The 18449-nt window shown below is 31.7% G+C and overlaps 1 long non-coding RNA gene across 1 annotated transcript; it reads right to left on the bottom strand.

Annotated features, from left to right (window-relative positions):
• Nucleotides 1–1175: 1175 nt before the first annotated feature.
• On the bottom strand, nucleotides 1176–13504 carry LOC134537205 (uncharacterized). The gene is made up of 2 exons (XR_010075972.1): nucleotides 13344–13504; nucleotides 1176–1735 (listed from the first exon to the last, which is right to left on the bottom strand). It is a non-coding gene; the product is annotated as an uncharacterized LOC134537205 (long non-coding RNA).
• Nucleotides 13505–18449: the final 4945 nt, after the last annotated feature.

Here is an 18449-nt window from a genome sequence, read left to right as displayed (position 1 = left end):
AGCAGACTCATCTAGAAAGCATATCAGATTTGCCATTAAACAATATGGTTACAGGGGTCAAAAATCAAGATTATTAAAGGTAAACTCATCCAATATGAATGTCTACGTCACAAACACAGTATGGCGGAACCAGATAATAAACAATCCACATAGTGAAGTAAACGCTAACTTTTTAACTAACTGAACTAAAACGTTCAATCTTTGACGCTTACATCACCATTACAGTTAATTGAGAATACGTTTTGTCCTTATTTTTTTTTAAACTTTTTTCGATTTACGGGATTCACGAGCAGAATTCAGAGAGATCTGGAACCACATTTTCTGCACATAAGTTCCAATTCTCACTCATTTGTAAGAGTAACAGCTAAAATAATGAAAGTTTAAATGGAACTTATCGTTGGTTTTGGATTCAGTTTCAAAATTAATGAGGAATTTTATACTTAAGAGTTGAAATTTTGTTTAAAGAAAGTAGCTACAAGATCAGCTGAATCTTATAATTATTACAAAAATACGAGATATTATAGAATAATAATTACAAAAAATTGTGAAAATTGAAATGACTTAATCATATTTAAACTATTTTTCAAAATTTATTTTACAAATGATAGTATATAATATTGATTAAATCATTCCTCTGGAAAGAAAATTTGAAATAGACGTAAGGAAATATGACCGGGTCTAAAAACAAGTAATTATAATTTTGGTTACCTAAACTGTTAGGGACTTACGCTTACGAATAATTATGAGAAAATAGTGTTTGGTGATAGTTGCTTAGCGCTTCAGCGATGAAATATATATAGGTACATGTATATATCAATTTGATTTTTTGCTTATCTTACATACCTAACGATAAAAAATATTTAATTCAAAATACATGCGGAAGAAATAATTATTTAACGGTGATTTATATTACTTGTATTCTTACGAGTATGAGATAGTAGGTACAGCAACCATTTATGTTATTTATTTATGATAAGACACATTACATTAATGGGATTAAAATGTTATTATTGTGTATATTTCTCACAGCTACTAAATCGCGAAGTAAATAATAATAATTGAAATATATGTTACCAATAAATGTTTATGAATTATTTAAATAACAAATTAAACTTTGTATGTATTACTTAGTGGATATAGTATTGAAGGTAAAAATAAGTTTTAATTAATTTTTATAAAGTGCCAATTTTATTTTTTATATATATTTTTTCAATACAGTTTTACAGTCATAAAAGAACAATTAACAAATTTCACAAATAAGTACGCAGCAGTAGATTAATTGATTGTTGTATTCCGTTCGAATTATATATAAATAAATTACAATTTTTTCAATGTTTTGTATTCTTTGACATAAAAATATTTATAATATTTTTTAATTCTTTGTGATTTCAAATTTTAATTTAAAAAAATTTTTGGATACAAACTTGGATTCGAGAAATAAACTTCGCCAAGAAGAATGCGCATGATGAAGTCGCAGTTGTAATCCAGGAAGATGCAGTGGGTATCGTGGAAGAGGTTAAACATGCATCAGCAAACACAGCCACCTGGGCAGTACGCGCTACCCGCTCTTTAGGCTACAGTTGCTCAGGTTGGGCACTAGTTCTATTCCTACATCCTCAGCGACGTTGCGGAGAGACCCATCGAGCTGCTGCGTTAACACGCAGTCCGTGTCGTTCACAGGGTCGCACTCAGCCACGGAGACCATGAGTGCGAGGCAGGCCAGCAACCACAGCATCTGCAACACGTGAGCGAACTGTCCGCAAGTCATACTCTACAGATTAACAGAAAGTAATGCTACAATTTTTTCAAAGACCTCCGTAAATTTTGCTTATCACGAAAAAAGCCTTTAAAAATGTAAGTTGCTCAAAATCGGTTCATTATATATATATATATATATATATATATATATATATATATATATATATGCTTTTTGGTTTAGGTATTCTAGCTTTAAAAAGCATTTATTGTTGATGAGATCAGAAATTGTAACTTATATTGAAGTGGCATTGATTTTAACCTGAATTTTTTTTTCTACAAGCTAAATTAGGTACTATTATTCTAACACTCTTAATACATTAAAACATGTTAGACATTATCTTTATTAAAAAAACACATAATATACTCCTTTTAGTCTCGGATTTGAGACATTATGAGTGAGAGCAATGAAAACGTCTCCATGGAAAAATGAAGTAATTTTTTTAAGGAACCTAACCTGGGAAGAGTTTTACAAGTAGCTTCCGAAGTGGTTAAAGTTAAAGTTGTTCACATAATACATAGCAAAGATTTATTAATCGATATCACGGAAGAACTTTTTTCTTTCTTTCTTTTTGATGCTTGATTCCGTAAATCTTATGTTGTTATTAGGAAACCATTAAAAAATTACTATCGTTAACAACCAGATCATTGTGCTACTAAGATCAAAATCTACGATTTGTTAAATACCTTCTATAAGTTATCCAATTTCTGAACTCATTTTTAAATAAAACGAGTTTCGCAACGTTTCGCGAATGAATCACGAATGCTTTACAGTCTGTATATAGAGTTTCGGTACCAGAACAGTTCACCAATAGTAGAACACTTGAGAAAACTTAAGTTAATGTAGTGGTGACAACACAAAATATATTTTCATGTCATTGCAGTTGACTTAAAATTATAATTCAAATAATAGATTTAACTTGTATCTACGAGAATCAAATGCACGTCTAAAGGATAACCTCCTTGGGCTTTCAAGAGGCAAAATATTCTCTCTTTTTTTCTTTTATAACTTGAATGGTCCTCTGAACACGACTCAAAAAATTAAGATACAGGAGTGAAATCATTCTATCGTAGTATCCTAAATTACTTACTTTCTTTTTCGTGCAAATGGTCATTATTTTTAATAAGCTAGAAATATTGGTTTCGCTAATTATTTTTGAAATATTGAATCTATATATGTCTTTAATTTTAGAAAATTATTTATCAATAATATAAAATTTAAAAATAATCTTTCATATTTCGCTAATGTTTGGAAATAGTTTACTTTTAGATATGTATAATTAACTTATGGAAAAAACGATTTCTCCAAAATATTAAAAATCAGAGGTTTTTAACATTTAAGAAAAAATAATTTTAATTTATTTTGCACGATTTTTTAAACACAGATTTACGACAAAGTAAATATAAATGTTCATATAAACTAATAAATCACACGATATTCTGCTTGTATTTCAGGTAATATTAATTGGTTTGAAAGTTGTTAGAAGCATTAAAAAAAAACTTATTTTATTTAAAAAAACATCTTCTAATGTATATTAGCTTTACTAGTATTTTTTTTAATCATTAGTATAATCAAAAATTATAGAAGCATACTACTTCAGGAAATATCAAATATTTATCATCTCATGGTGTTAGCTTATTTAAGTTTTTTTACTTTTGAATTTGATACTTGATCGTATTTTACTAAAAGCGAGTATTGCCTGTTATTTAATATACATATAATTTATTCAATCTTCAGAACCAATTTTATAATAGTGAGAAACTAAACTTAATTATGTGTGTGATTTACTCCAGTTCATGGTGTCAACATTTTCGTCTACAGTTTCATTTTTCAAGGTCATGAAAAACTAAAAATTCCCTAGTTCATCTCAGGAACACTTGAGGTCAAGTTTCAGACCAAATGTACTCAGTTTGAAAGTCCATCATAAGTACAAATATGTTCCTGAAGGTGAATTGAACAATTGAAGTTCCGGCTGAAAATAGTGGCCTTATGAGTTAACTAAGATTTGTCCAGGTTCAGGGTCAGGAGAGTTCTAAATCTGCAAACCGCGTTTCAGGCAGTAATAAAAAAAATACATATTTCATTTTTATTGGTATTTATTTGGCCTATTTTTTAAATCCAATTCCGCTAAGATTACCCTTACAAAATATTCTGACAACCAGGAGACCACACAGACGAATAAAGTAGGATTACTAAGACACAACACTTGTTCGGGGTTTCTCTCTGACACACAGTGTTAACTAGCAACACAGTATGTCTATCATAATGTTTAAAATTAATCTCGCAAATAGCAAGAATCATTAAAAGAACTATACCGGTTATTGTACACTGGGCCCAGTGTTCAATTATCGAAAACCGCCCTCCGATCCAAGTGTATCTTCAAACTTGTGAGTGCATCTTGAATAATTTGCTTACAGGAAGTTGCAAAATCTGTGGTGTCTGATCACACACACTCTTATTGTTTTGGATGGCAGTATTATGGATCGTTAACTGCAGTCCCGGGGGCTTCTCTATAGCAGATATAATATGCACGGTAAATACAGGCTATGGAAAAATACAATTCGGCATGCGGCTGGCCAGAACCATTGTATTCGTACTGAATAAATAACAATGGTATATACTGTGTGTCTAAACCTTATATCATGTGAAATTTAAATACATACAAGTTTGCAGTAAAGGACTGAATATTATTCTAAATTTTAGCTTATTCCAGAAAAGGGGATATGACCCCCGATCGCTTGCCTATTATCACATAGATGAATAATAGTATCACGCAAACACATTGTTTACAGAACTTAGTGTGAGCAAGTTGATTCTTCAGCAGAGCGTTGTGGGCTATTTTGATAAAATTCACGCCTGCCGCTTAATATTGTCACCTGGAAGGAACTCTTGTGTTGAAGAAGGTCCGCTGTAAAAGTAAATTAAACCATTTTAACAGTAAAGTATTAATAACCTAGCAGTCTGAAATCTTTCGGCTTGGATTGACAGACTATGTGCTTAAAATGAATAAAATTTCATCATGAACACCCCATTTTAAGGCTAATTATTAAGTAAAATACTGCTCAGGTTTTAAACCTTTTTTACACCCGTGTATTCCAAACAAAATAATATTATTTTTACTTTGATTTTACAAAAATCTCCGAACATAAATGTATAATTTATTTGTTTATAATCTGTAACATTTCCAATTTTATTTAAGAAAATTAAAATATCATAAATAAGGTATATGAGATTTTAACTATAAGCTGTGTTAACCTTCATCCACAATATCAGTAATATATACACATATTATCACCCACCATCCCTAATCTAAAGTTTGTTACTACAATACTCCATGACTTCAACTATCTGAAAATTTATGATCCAAGCTGAACAATTTATTCCAAGTCTCGTAGGATATATAATCAAAGAAAAAAAGCACACACAAATGTGCGCCGTCATCCAACAACTCACGAAAGTGTCTCACACAGACCACTGCATCGGCGGACAATATGACAGTCTCCAGGGTAGACAGTCCACTGGGGCCCCCAACCGAATGCATTCTCTCGTCAGCATACACACCCAGGGAAAATAGTGCTATTGAGAACATTCAAGAACAACTCAAGCAATTATAACAACAGTCGGCGACGCAGTGTCCGTTCCCCCACCACCTCCGTGAACACGTATAACAACATCCGCGCGCCAGGTGGCGACACTTCCTGTGAAGACAGTCGCTTGCGCACAACGTTTGCGCAGACGATTTATTTTTTCCCCTAACCTAACTAAAAACTTAGTGTGTTGGGGAGGGTTCCGGGTTGGTGCGTCTCAGGCCGAAGCCCATACGCGTTAATCATGCAGTGTGTAAGCCATTTAGGAGGGGTAGCATGCATCATGTCCTTTGAGGGGGATTGGCCAGCCATGGCAGCGATTGGCACCATGACTAACTCCCCTCACTGACTATACTAGTCTAAAACTAAATAAGTTGAGCCCATGTAAAACCTGCATAGTCACATGGAAAACCCTGGGCTCTGACATGCGGGATGCAAAATTTCTTGCATTAACATCAAGCTGGAGGCTTACGGGTAAACAGAAGGATGGATCTGGAAGAAGAGTTGGACAGAGTAGAAAAGAGTATACCATGCGGGGGGGTTGGGGACTTGGACATTGCTGTCCGCATTGGTTGCGCAGACCCGCCATCTCAGCTGGTACCAATAGAGGCCAGATTCCCCGAGCACATGACGCAGAAGCGCCGTCAGCTGGCCCCACTGGTAATCAGCGCAACATACCAGTCTTTCCAGCGCAGCAGAGACCCACATCCCAGTTCCATAGTGAACCACCCTGCGCACGAAGGAATATAAGTACCGGAGTGAGAAAAAAGCAATAGAGTAATAATTATAATAATTTATCACCACGACAATATTTTATAATTAAGAAAATTAACTTCAATGGTCCAATTGCTGTATTCATGCTATTGATGCGTATGTAAAACTTTACTCGCTGACTAACAGTTTATACGGCGTATTGTATCCAAGTTCCTTATACATCCAATTCATTTAACGTAAAAAGATACATAACTCTGAAGCAATTACTTGCTAGCAAAGACGGAAGAGCCATGCTCTTACAGATGTATTTATAAACTGTTATTTCCAATGTAACAACATATAAGTGGTTCCCATGTTTCTAAGTATATGTTCACTAAATATTTATATTCATGCATATTTTTAGGTAAATTAATTTTATGTATACCTATATATATATAAAACACACAGTTTTAATAAGCTTATTCATTTAAATAATACATCATTTATCCATCATGTTTTACGTCATTTGAGAATGTCACAATCAGTTATTTTTTTTAATAAGAGCATTTTTAATATAAACATCCTTAGTCGCGTTACCGAAAAATGATGAGTAAATTTTTTCGATACGCCCGCACCATGCTAACAAATTTTTACAAGAAAATGGCGGATTAACGTGGATGAACATAAACAAATATATAACTTTCAAAAAATCAGGGAATTTGCAAGACGTATTTGTGTGCCAATTAAACTTTATGTTAGTGAAACGACCCTGGATTATACTCAAAACACCTAAAAATTTAACTATAATAGTTATAGGAAAATTTATTGCAAGTTTTAAAGCCAAATTCGTACAGGTATATCAGCAGTTATAATATATATTCCCAATGCATTCTTCGGGGCTGACTTTGTAGTGCAGTGGTTATAATGCGCTCTTTAATAATCAAATAGATCGTGGTTTGAAACTCGGCAGAGGAGAGTATTACTTTTATTTTATGTCAGATTATTAGATCATACAAATTATGCTATAATTATATATTTACAAATACGTTTTATTTGTTTATCGTATTGCTATAGTTTTTTTTTAAACTTATCTATTTCCATAAGATTGATTACTTCATAATATTTTGGCCAACAAACTCTATTTTTCTTGAAAGAATTAATTACTTATTTACGGTTGTTAGGAAATTAATGTTCATGAATTCATATAAGTAATAAAATCTTTAGTATATTGAAACTACCCTTTAATATTTAATAATTTATAGTCATCTTAAAGTTTGGGGTAACTATATAGTATTACTTTTTTAATGAAACCTAACAAGGTGGGTAGTATTTTAATATAATTCTTTTTCAAAGTTAGGTCAAACTCGTTTAGTTGTAGTTTAACCTTTTCGCTCTGCAAAAAAAAATAATTCTATAGTTGACGTAGCTTCTCCGGTAGCATGTTCAGAAATATAGCAATTGAATTATAATTCTGGTCAATACATAAAAAACACAAATATTTATTTATAGTAACTAAAGAAAATATAAATTTGTGTAAATAATTTTTTTTCATAGTATTTATTCATGTGAATTTATATTCTCGGATAAGTTATTTAATTGTACAATTAATTATTTCATTATTATTTAATAAATAAGTATATCATTTTTTTGAATAAACTATAATAAAGTTATTGATTTTCATTAATAATTAAAAAAAATTGTCAATTATTTTACTAATTAAAACAATTAATTATATACTCATATTTATATTAATGCTGATTATTTTTTAAATTAAATTTTTGTTACAGTAGGTAAAAACAAAATAAATTCAGTGTCTTAAATCAAAAAGCAGTAGAAATACTTTTGTGCTTACATAAGAATACACATTCGTTTTTGTTTCAGTTTGTATTTATATCGAAGATAATTCCATAGCAATAAGACTTTCGCCACCGTTTTTAAGTTAATTTCCCAAAGTTTCCTCTGTAAATCACAAAAACAGTTTTTTTAATGATATAAGGTAACCCTTTAAAATGAGCTGAACTGTTAGTAACTCCATCAAATAACATTCACTAACTTTCGAATGTTTTTAAAACAAACACATACGTGAATATCTGTAGTTTTGTCCCTAAGAATTAGTAAATTTTCAAACAGTTTTTATTTGAGTTTCGTATTTTTAACGTGCAGTGAATCTTGACGATTATTTTTGATGTACTTTTTGAGCATGCAACTCTAATGGCCGAAAAAGTCTCTGACAGCTAGCCTCTATGAAAAGCATTGATAATATATTGAAATATTTTGGCAAAAATTAGACTTAAATGAAATGATAAGTATAAAGTATATAGTTTTTTTTTAGTATTTAAAAGGAGTCAAAAAGATAAAACTTAGAATGTTTTAAAAACACGAAATGTTTTTATTTGTGCAATAGATTACTTTTATAGATGATAATGTTCTAAAATAACAGGTATAAAAACCATAATCGTGTAAAAAGAGTTCTGTCATAAGTATTTTACTGACAAACAAAATAATTTTAATTATATAAACCACTTAATTCGAGTCATAATTGTGCTAAATATATGTTGGTGATGAGTAATATCAAATATAGGTTGGCATTTTGATTTTAAAAAATTCCCATCAGATAAAGGAAATATGTATAAGATAAACTGTTTGACGAAAATGTAGTTAATTTATTCCTGTTTAGTTTACCATTTTTTTAAGTATATGTAAGAAATAGAAGTAATATTGTATATTTAAAAATTTTTTTATTATAATTCAAGCTGTATGTATTACATCGAGAGCTTTAAGATTAATTCATTAACAAACTACAGTTGTAATAATTAGGTAGAAGAGGAAATAATTTTGAGATGATTATCTGGGCAGATCCATCAACTTGTCTCGTAACTGGACATTTCTTCTCCTCCACGGGGATGCAGATGGCTAAGGAAGCCATAGCAACGAGGAACACAAGAACACACTTCATCTGAAACACATTAACATCGTGGAGATTTTGAAACAGTATTTTTGCGACTAGCGATCAGAAATGCAATTTAATCGGGAAAAAAGCCACATCCAAAGTAAGATCGTAAGAGTTCGGGGCCAAAGTTCCAAAAATATATTTAATTTGGCTTGAGGATTAGACAAAAAAAATTTATGTGCCCGAAACATCAACAAGCCTTGTTACAGCAATTAAAAAGGGCAGTTAATAACTGAAGGCCTCAAGTTATAATATATATTTTTTCAAAAATCTTTAACAGCTAGCTATCATTGTTCCATGTTTAAGGCTTAGATTGTGAAATTTATTAAATTTATCATGTTGGATCTTATATGGTAGAGCAGGATGGGTTGTTTTTAAATCTTTAATTATGAGGATTTAATTTTGTGGCAGTACGACCTATAAACATTAGTTTTTATTTTGTAATTATTTTTTATGATATGTTAGTCAGTTATTTGGTAAAAATTAAAAAAATATATACATATATTATGAGTTACATCTTTCGTAGTTGAATTCAGACCGAGTTTCATACTAGTTGTTTGCTATGGCTGAGCAATGTATGTTGTTCTTTATAACTGTAACAGTTTCGTTAATAGGGATGATGACCCTTTTATTCATCTGCATAGCGAAGGTCTTCATGCAGTGACATAACTCTTTATTTCATTTTTTTTTTAGAATAAATTTTGTCTTCAACTGTTCCTATATACATAATCAGATTACTTATATAATTCTGAGCTGCTTATATATAATATATATAATATATATGTATATGTTTGTACTGTGCTATCCCAGATATTTTTTTACAATAATCATGAGTAAAAATATTTTAAAAGAAATAAAATAATTTTTTTATTCAGAAACTTGTTTCCACCTTAATGAAACAACAATGTTTATTGTAGCAATAAACATCTATTGATATAAAAAAATAAAATAATAATGTAGCCTTTTAACATATGGATAAGATCCGGTTTATTATATTCACAGACGTTTTAATGAATACGCTGTTTTGACAAAGTATGACGTAACTGACAAAACCTAGAGTTTGGCGCATTTTTATTGTATGTCTTGTTTTAATAACAAAATATGGGTAATTTTAACATGCAACTAACAATGCAAAGAAAAAACGTCCAATTTAAAAAATAATTTAACACTCTGGAAGTGCGATAAGTAACAAGCTACAAAAATGTTATTCAGATACAAATTAAACTTAGTTTCAAAATGTTTCCTATGAGTAGAATGGAATGACAATTTGTTTAAACTACTTTACATAAACAAGTAGACTCCTGCAACTTATTTAATGACTAAAGATATCTTATTTATCACTGGCTTTTACTAAATATTTTCAGTGTTATTTCAATATTTAAGCTTAGCTTTACAGTAAAAGGCCCTGATTCACAAGTCAGTTACTGTTGACTTCAGTTTTAGTTCTCAATACACCTGATTCAAACTTATAATGTAGCTTAATACAAAAAAAATGTGTTCAAAGTATTTTCAAGGAACAAATAATTTTAGCAAATTTAGACTCATTGAGTCCTTCGACTTGCCAATGCCATGCCTGTAGAAAAGAGGCTAATTGTGCATGCGGTTACCAACTACCCACTCACCCTCCCAAGCATAATGCAATATACAAGTAGGTGAATTCCCGGAATAAAGTCTTTAAAATACTACCATCAGAATAGTTAAATTTCCGAGGATTGGTCAATGAGTCGGAACACGTGAAACTTTAGTAGTCTTTATTGACCAGGAGCTGCTGAAGTTGTGACTAAGAGGAACAATGTAGAGGAACTGAATACAGAAAAATACGTTAAATATGGACGGGATATTGTTTTTCTTTCTGACTGCGAGCAAGGGCAGTTAACAATTGGAAGTACGGAAGACTCGTCTACCTGGCAGACAGAGATCACATTTGCCGGATAACACAAGGAGAGATCTGAGTGACCTTTGAGAGGATGGCAAATGGTGGAAAGATAGTTTACTTTAGAGGATAAATTTATAAATATTTTGGTCCCTATGTGTGATATTCAGGGTCCCTCAACCGCTTATTTTTTCATTTAGACAGTTGGTGGACTGCATTGATTAACTCCATTTCTTTTTCAAAGATTCGCGTATGTAAGTCTATCCCTCGACCATAATATCATGATATTTAACACATTCATCCTGTGGTTCATGATGCTTGTGGTTTTAATTTAGTAAATCGAAAGATCCTGAATACAACAAAAAATTGATGTAAAAAATATATTGTATTATCAAGGGAAAAAATCCGAAAAAAAAAAAATTGTTTACTTCCTAAAATTGTTTGTATTGTAATACTTTTGTTATGTTCACGATCTTTTGACGTAATAAATTAAAAAAGCAAGCTTCATGGACCACAGTATCAATCTTACAGGATCATGCCGTCAGGATCAAGGAATAAACTTGGTTTATGTGATACGAAACAACTACCAATGATTCTTTAGAAAAAAAAATGTGTTGTAAATACTGCCCGCATTGTAAGTTAAATAATAAATTACTACAATTCTAAGCAAAAGTGCATATATTGTATCTTTTTAAATATTTTGCAGCTGCCACGAAGTGAACACGCAACAAGGAGAAACATATGACATCTTGTTTATCAATTACAAAAACCCGCTTTAGGTAGCTTTACGAAACAAATTGCCTGGTTCAACAACAAGATGCCAATTATGGGGTAACTGGTTGATAGTGCGACACTCTTTGGTAGCGTGGTATCTTCTTCAAGCGCAAGGATGTGAAATGTAGCGCAGCCTTCTCGACATATATAGACTAGTTATGACATTTGAGTGGTGTGTACGAAATCTGAATGCGGATAAATAAGAATAAGGTGTAATGAATGTCTCTTGATTGTTTCAAGATTCAGTTTCGGGTGTTTCATGTAAAAGATTGTTATTAGAACACAAAGCTTATCCCTTTTCATTCTTCTAAGAGTTCCGTTTAAAAAACGAAATAGGGAAACAAACTAATCATCATTCTTAAATGTTAATAATTAATGCGTATACACATCTCTACAGTTTTGGGCCACCTAAACATCTTTGTCAGGTGATGTCAATTCATATGTATGTAAGTGACTTATGGCTCTTGTGCACTATAGTTTATTTAGAGTGGTTTGATGTAATTAAATGATATGGTGTTCTAAGAAAATCTATCAATATAGGAACAAACATACACGTATATGCCTTTTTGTTTTCCACTGTTTCTGAATTTGGCTGGAATAGATTGCATTCTATAATAAATTGCTTGAAAACCATCTCATTTACGACCAAATTGGATTTTGTACCTACCTTGGATTAAAGTTATAAAAACCAACTCATTCTTCTGAAGTTCCATTAAAGACTGTTATAGGCAAAATTATTATTTTTCAATAAAAATATAATATGAAATAAAAAAAAAGTACTTTGTAAACTTAAAACATTTTCAAGTACTGAATTTGTCGTACAAAGAAGGAAAAGGAACAGGGTTGATTTAAGTACTAATTTTTTTTTATAAATATACTTTTTACCCTAAATTTTTAATGATTTTTGGATATATAAACATGTATATGTAAAGTCCACAAAAAAACTACAAATCAATAATTTTTATGTTTTAAGATCATAAACAATAAATGTCTTTTTTTTGTGAAGATAAGTTTAAATTTTTTATAGTAATCAAATATTATATAATTATTTGTTATTATTTTTAATGTTTATGTTTAATCTTTATTTTCTTTAAGGGTTAATTTATTATTAATTTTTAAATATAATGCTTAGAAAAATGCTCAGTTATTGTAATTAAAATAATGTTAAATTCACTAATTTTAAATATATTTAATAACATACATCCTTAATAAATAATGCTGCTCAAGTAAATTTTTAAAAATAAATAATTTTTTACAGTTTATGGCAAAAAATCACTTTGATCATCCATAACGCTTAAAATTCATAGAGCTCAATTAATTAATCTGCTTTTTCATCTTAAAATTTTAGCTTAGAATTATTATTTTTTTTATTTTTTTGTGATTTTCAAACAAACGTACATTATATGAGCAAAAATCAATAACAATAATTAATCTCCTTTCCAAAGTGTTTATTTACATTTTTATTTAAGCAAAATGGCTAAACAATTATAGAGATTTAATTAAATGCTTTCTGACAAAACATTTAAAACTTAAGTTGAAGTAATGATTATATAAGTATTCATACCAGTCTGATTAAAGTGTGGATTGTGTTCAAAATTAACTTAACTTGGTAAACAAAACATTTAATAAGTATTTTATATTATGTGAAGAACATAGTTGAAATTACTCTATTCCATATAAAACTCTTTTCGTGGATAGACAGTACGTTACCTTCATTTGTTGGCTTGCAAATATCTTCGGTGTACGAGTTGAAGTCTGTTCTTATAGTGGTGTGTATTATTCGCCTGCTAGGGTTACATATACTACTTCTTTATCATTTTCGCGCAGTGGGGTTCTTCTGAACCGTGAGGAAAATATTTAAGAACAAAAAAAAAAATTAAGTTTAAAGCAGCACAAAAATGATAACACCTTTACATGGATTTCGTTTTAAATTTTTTTTAGATAGTACCTACGGAACCTTCTCCTTTAGCTGATACCCTTGAGTGCTGTGTGAGGCGACCGCCTGGTGCGTTAGAAGGCGTTAGAAGGTAGCTCGTACTTTCCACAACGCTGAGGTCGTTCGTGAAACAGTTTTGTACAAAAACAGTTTCACGTTTAAAATGAATTACGTTTAGTGTAAACAAAAACAAAATTTTTTTATTTTCTTGCAATAAATTTAAAACGATTGAAAATTGCACGTTGGAATTTATAAACTAAAGTAGGTATAGATAAGAAAACAGAAATAAAAACCTGCTGGGCATTTGGTTTCCAGGCATGGTCCAGATTGTACCAACCATAGATCTCATTAAAAAAAATTGGCAACGATTCGATTGATTTCCTTCAATAATGTTTTAAATATTCTGGTATCTTCAGCCCAAATGTTATTTTGACATCCTTAATCCGGCGGTTTAGATCATTTATATTTATACCATTTTTTAAACTTGATTTTCTAGCATATATTTCAATGATCCCCTCTCTGCCTGCGTATAGGTGCGTCTAAGAATTTAGATGTATTTTGGTGTGTGCATGTGTGAGGGTGGGTGCGTGCGTGTACATCTAGCCAATGGCTTATGTTCAAACAGTTTCTACGAAATTGCAAATTTATAAGTTTTTACTTCTATGTTTGATTTTTGTTACTCTAATTCGTCAAGATTTGTTTTCTCTCTATTAATGCCCTAAATGACGAAACAGTTTTATAAGATAGATTCCCTAACAGATTGCCACTTGGTGTTTATCTAGTATCTAGTAAGCTTGGTAATTTTTAATAGTATATTGTCTTTAACTTCTCATGTCAAATTATTTTTTATAAAACTTATTTTTTGTTATTTAAATGTATTCCATACATAATTTAATGCCTTAGAAAAAGTAAATGTAATTCAATTCAGAAACATAAACTATCAAAGACTTTATATTAAATTTTTCTTCTTTTTGGAACTAACGCTTTTTGGACATAATATCCACTATGTAAATAATGACATAGAAATGAGCAAGTTAACAATAAAACAACATTAACAAACTTATATTTCCTTAGATCTTGAAAAAAAAATTATAACACTTCCTTCATAATATTGTTGAATTCGATGATTTGAATTGAATCCCTCGTTATTAAAACTATAGTTGTGAATTAAAAAGTTGTACATGCAAAGGAATTTTGTATTGTACGACTGTTTTAATTTTATGGTATACATTAATTTTTTTTTTATTAGAGTGTACGCTATCATATGACTAATTTCACCATTTGTGCTTAACAATTATAATCTATATTGTTCTAAATTTAAAAAAATGTTTATTTTATTTTATTGAAAAATTTATGTTTTATAATTTCTTTTGTGCTTTTCAGTATTGTTTACAATTTTTCGTTGTTTATGTATCATATAAAACAAAAAATTCACTAACAGTTAGTCTAATAACTTCACGACACTACCAATAATTAGTTTAATATTTTTCTATTAAAAATCGTGTATGTTCGCTTTGTATTTATTTTATGCTTCCAGTTTTTATGATTGTAAGGTGAAAGAATGTACAGTAACAATTCCCCTATTTTACAATAATTCTTCTTTGGCTTTCCTTCTGTTCCTTTGAATTGCATTGCCTTTTCATTTTGCAAATCCATGATGTGATTTGCTAAAAAAAATTAGTCTTTTAAGGGTTGTTCTAAGCATATGCGTATGCGGATATAATATTCAAACAAAACGTTTTGTTCATACTTACTTATAGTTCGAATAAAATGTATATGAAATATTTTAAAAATACATACACATTTAAAAGTAACCTTCTCTCTCTATCTCCCTGCCCCTCTCTCTCTCTATATATATATATATAAAAATATATTCACACATATATACATATGTATATATACACACACTTATTCATAAACATCTAATTCAAATGCCACTCTCATTTTTATCATGAAATCTGAAAAACGTAGGGCCTAAAATTTGAAATTTTGTTTAAATGCTTTTTAAATAAAAAGAATCACAGAAAATTCAAAACTTGAAAAGGTAAAAATTGGGTGAAAGTTTGTATAAAACATTTAAGTAGCAGACACAGAACAGGACATTTGTATAATTTTGTTCCTTTCGTAATGTAAGTTTACAAGTAGAAAATTTCCCAAAAAATTTTAAAACTTTTTTTCTCGATAACCAGCCCCTAAGGAAGTGAAAGGGTCTTAATTTATTATAGTATTAATATGAAACAATTATCAACAATAATATTTTCGGAAAAAAATTTTTGATTACAGTGTTGTTAGTAGATGTCAGTAGAGTAAACGAAAGAATTTCCATAAATTCAAAAGTGTTCTGTTAAAAATATTAATTAGGTTGTGCCAAACATGTCGTTGTAAACGAGCTCAGTTTTCCTTGATTTAATTTGCCCACTTGACCTTCAAAATTACAGGAAAGTGTAAATTTATTTTCGAAATAAGAAGTGCACTGTCTTCATTAGATTTTTAAAAACTACCTTTACAGGATAATGTTAATTTTCTTGACGATATTTTGCAACCAAGGGTAGAATAACGTTCTACATTCTGATTTTAAAAGGAAATAAATTACATTTGAGGCGTGATGCACGCCTCAGTGCCTCACGTTAAATTTTATTTAGTTTTATATTTTGTCATTCTAAATATAACTTATTGTGGGGGCTTAGCCTGAGCTAACGGTAGCAGGCAGAAACACTTAACATATTAATTACTGACTCCTTCTAGATACTATCGAGTCTCTATTACTTATCCTAATACGCCACTGTTCATTGTCCTCATGAGATATCATTCCCTGTATACGATTCATTAATGTCACTTCTTCAGGGGGGGGGGGGGGGGAGACCAGCGAACACCGTCCCAGTTCATTAAGCGCGCGTATAGTTTTTTAGACATCAAAACACAAGGGTGGACAGGGCCGATTCTGCCCCTCAGACTTCCCAGTACTTGGCTTTATAATCGCAGCCGTCGGAGTCCGTGGTAAACAGGACATCACTCGTGTGCTAGCTGTAGATACCGAAAATGGGCTCTACCACCAACGGCGACGAAGTCCTGTAGCGACAGCTGGGCCGCTCGACATGGTAGAAGACTCAGGTGCGCAGTCCGGCTATAAGCTCGCGAGCCGGCGTGTGCACGGGCTAATATACCCGGCAGCTGAGTGACGTCACATGTTGTAACCGCGGCAGTCGACTGACGTACTGCGGTACCACTTACACTAGGCGAGGCCCACGAGGCTCGGACGTCCCGGTCGTACACCCCGCAACATCCTCCCCCCGCACGGAAATCCCAGACCACTGGGTGAAGTGTCCTCCCTTGGTTGGCCGAACCCATTAAAACACCACACTACACTACTACAATAGATAGAAATTTTACCGTCGCACTATGACGTCATGAACCCGCGATACTTCAGTGTTCAAGGGAACCAATTATCTTGACCTTGAATCTATACTAAGAAACCATATAACAATACAACTATACAGCTCGAAGCGTAATATAGAACACATATTCGACACTCCTAGTAAATAAATAGAAGAACAAATCAAATATAAACAAATATACAGGTTAACATCTACATGAAAAGTTGTTACCCAAAAAAAATAAACATGGTGTCCCGATTATTCGTTATTGTTTTGGCAAGCTGGTATACAAGTTTTTGTATTGCTGACGTGTACCTTGAAATTAACTCCTTGGTCTTCATCACTCAATATCAATGTGACAGGAGTTAGGAATTTTACTATACTATAAGGTCCCTTATATCTGGTACACAATTTACTACTAAATTTTTCACTGGCTTTGCTTAAAAAGTGAGTTTCGACTAATACTTGATCACCCATTTGGTAGGGAACTGACTCATGACCACGGTTATAAGCTTTCCGCACGGTTGAGTAATAGCTTTTCAGGCTTGTACTAACGTCTTCCCAATAATTATGCATGACTGTTTCAGGCTCTAAAGGGGTCTGGTCTACATTTAGTTCCCAAGGATTTATCAAAGGATGCAGAAGATCCCTTCCAAAAAATATGCGCTCTGGAGTGTGTTTAGTTACCGAGCTTTCACTGTTATTAAAAGCAAGAACGAGCATGTATAGAGTCGTATCCCAATCAACGTGGCAATCGTGGTGATAGGCACTCAAAGCTACTTTTATTTCCCTGTTGTATCTTTCAACCATGTTGCTCTGGGTGCGATGAGGGCTAATCTGCCCAAGTTTAACTACCCAAGCAAAAGCCAAATTTTTAATTTCTCCTGAAATATTTTTTTGCAATATCTGTGAATATATGGGCAGGCGACCCAAAATACGGGAATTACCCGCGCTGTAAGAATTTTTACGATACTTCCAGTCTTCTGATTATGCATAGCAAAAACCATTCAAATTTTTGAAAAACCATCAACTAAATCAAGCAAGCTGGTATTCCCTTTTTTTAATCTAGGTAGGGGTCCAAAACAATCTAAGTAGACCTTTTCCCACACAAAATTCGGGGGTGTACTACTAAACATCCCGGGATCTAACTGATTCCTAGGTTTGCACATTTGGCAAACTTCGCAATATCTTACTTTGGCTCGTATTTCATATTCCATATTAGGCCAAAACAAATATTGTCCTATACCAAGTACTGTTTTTTATTGCCCGAAATGCGATCCCAAATAAGATTGGTGATAGTAGTTATGAACCATGTCACGTAGATTTTGCGAAACAAACGCCTGAAAACGTCCTGCTTTATTGACTCGCCCCAACAGCCCTTTCTTTTCACAAAACCGCCCTCCCCCTTTGTCCGTCATTTCCTGGCGTATATCGCGGCACTCGCTATCTACCGCTTGTCTATGTCGTAAGTCAACGAAAACTTCAGGAATTTGTTGAAGTAGATTT

Source organism: Bacillus rossius, chromosome 12 (assembly GCF_032445375.1).
Source record: "Bacillus rossius redtenbacheri isolate Brsri chromosome 12, Brsri_v3, whole genome shotgun sequence".
Lineage (NCBI taxonomy): Eukaryota > Metazoa > Arthropoda > Insecta > Phasmatodea > Bacillidae > Bacillus > Bacillus rossius.
This window is presented reverse-complemented; position numbering and strand designations above follow the sequence as displayed.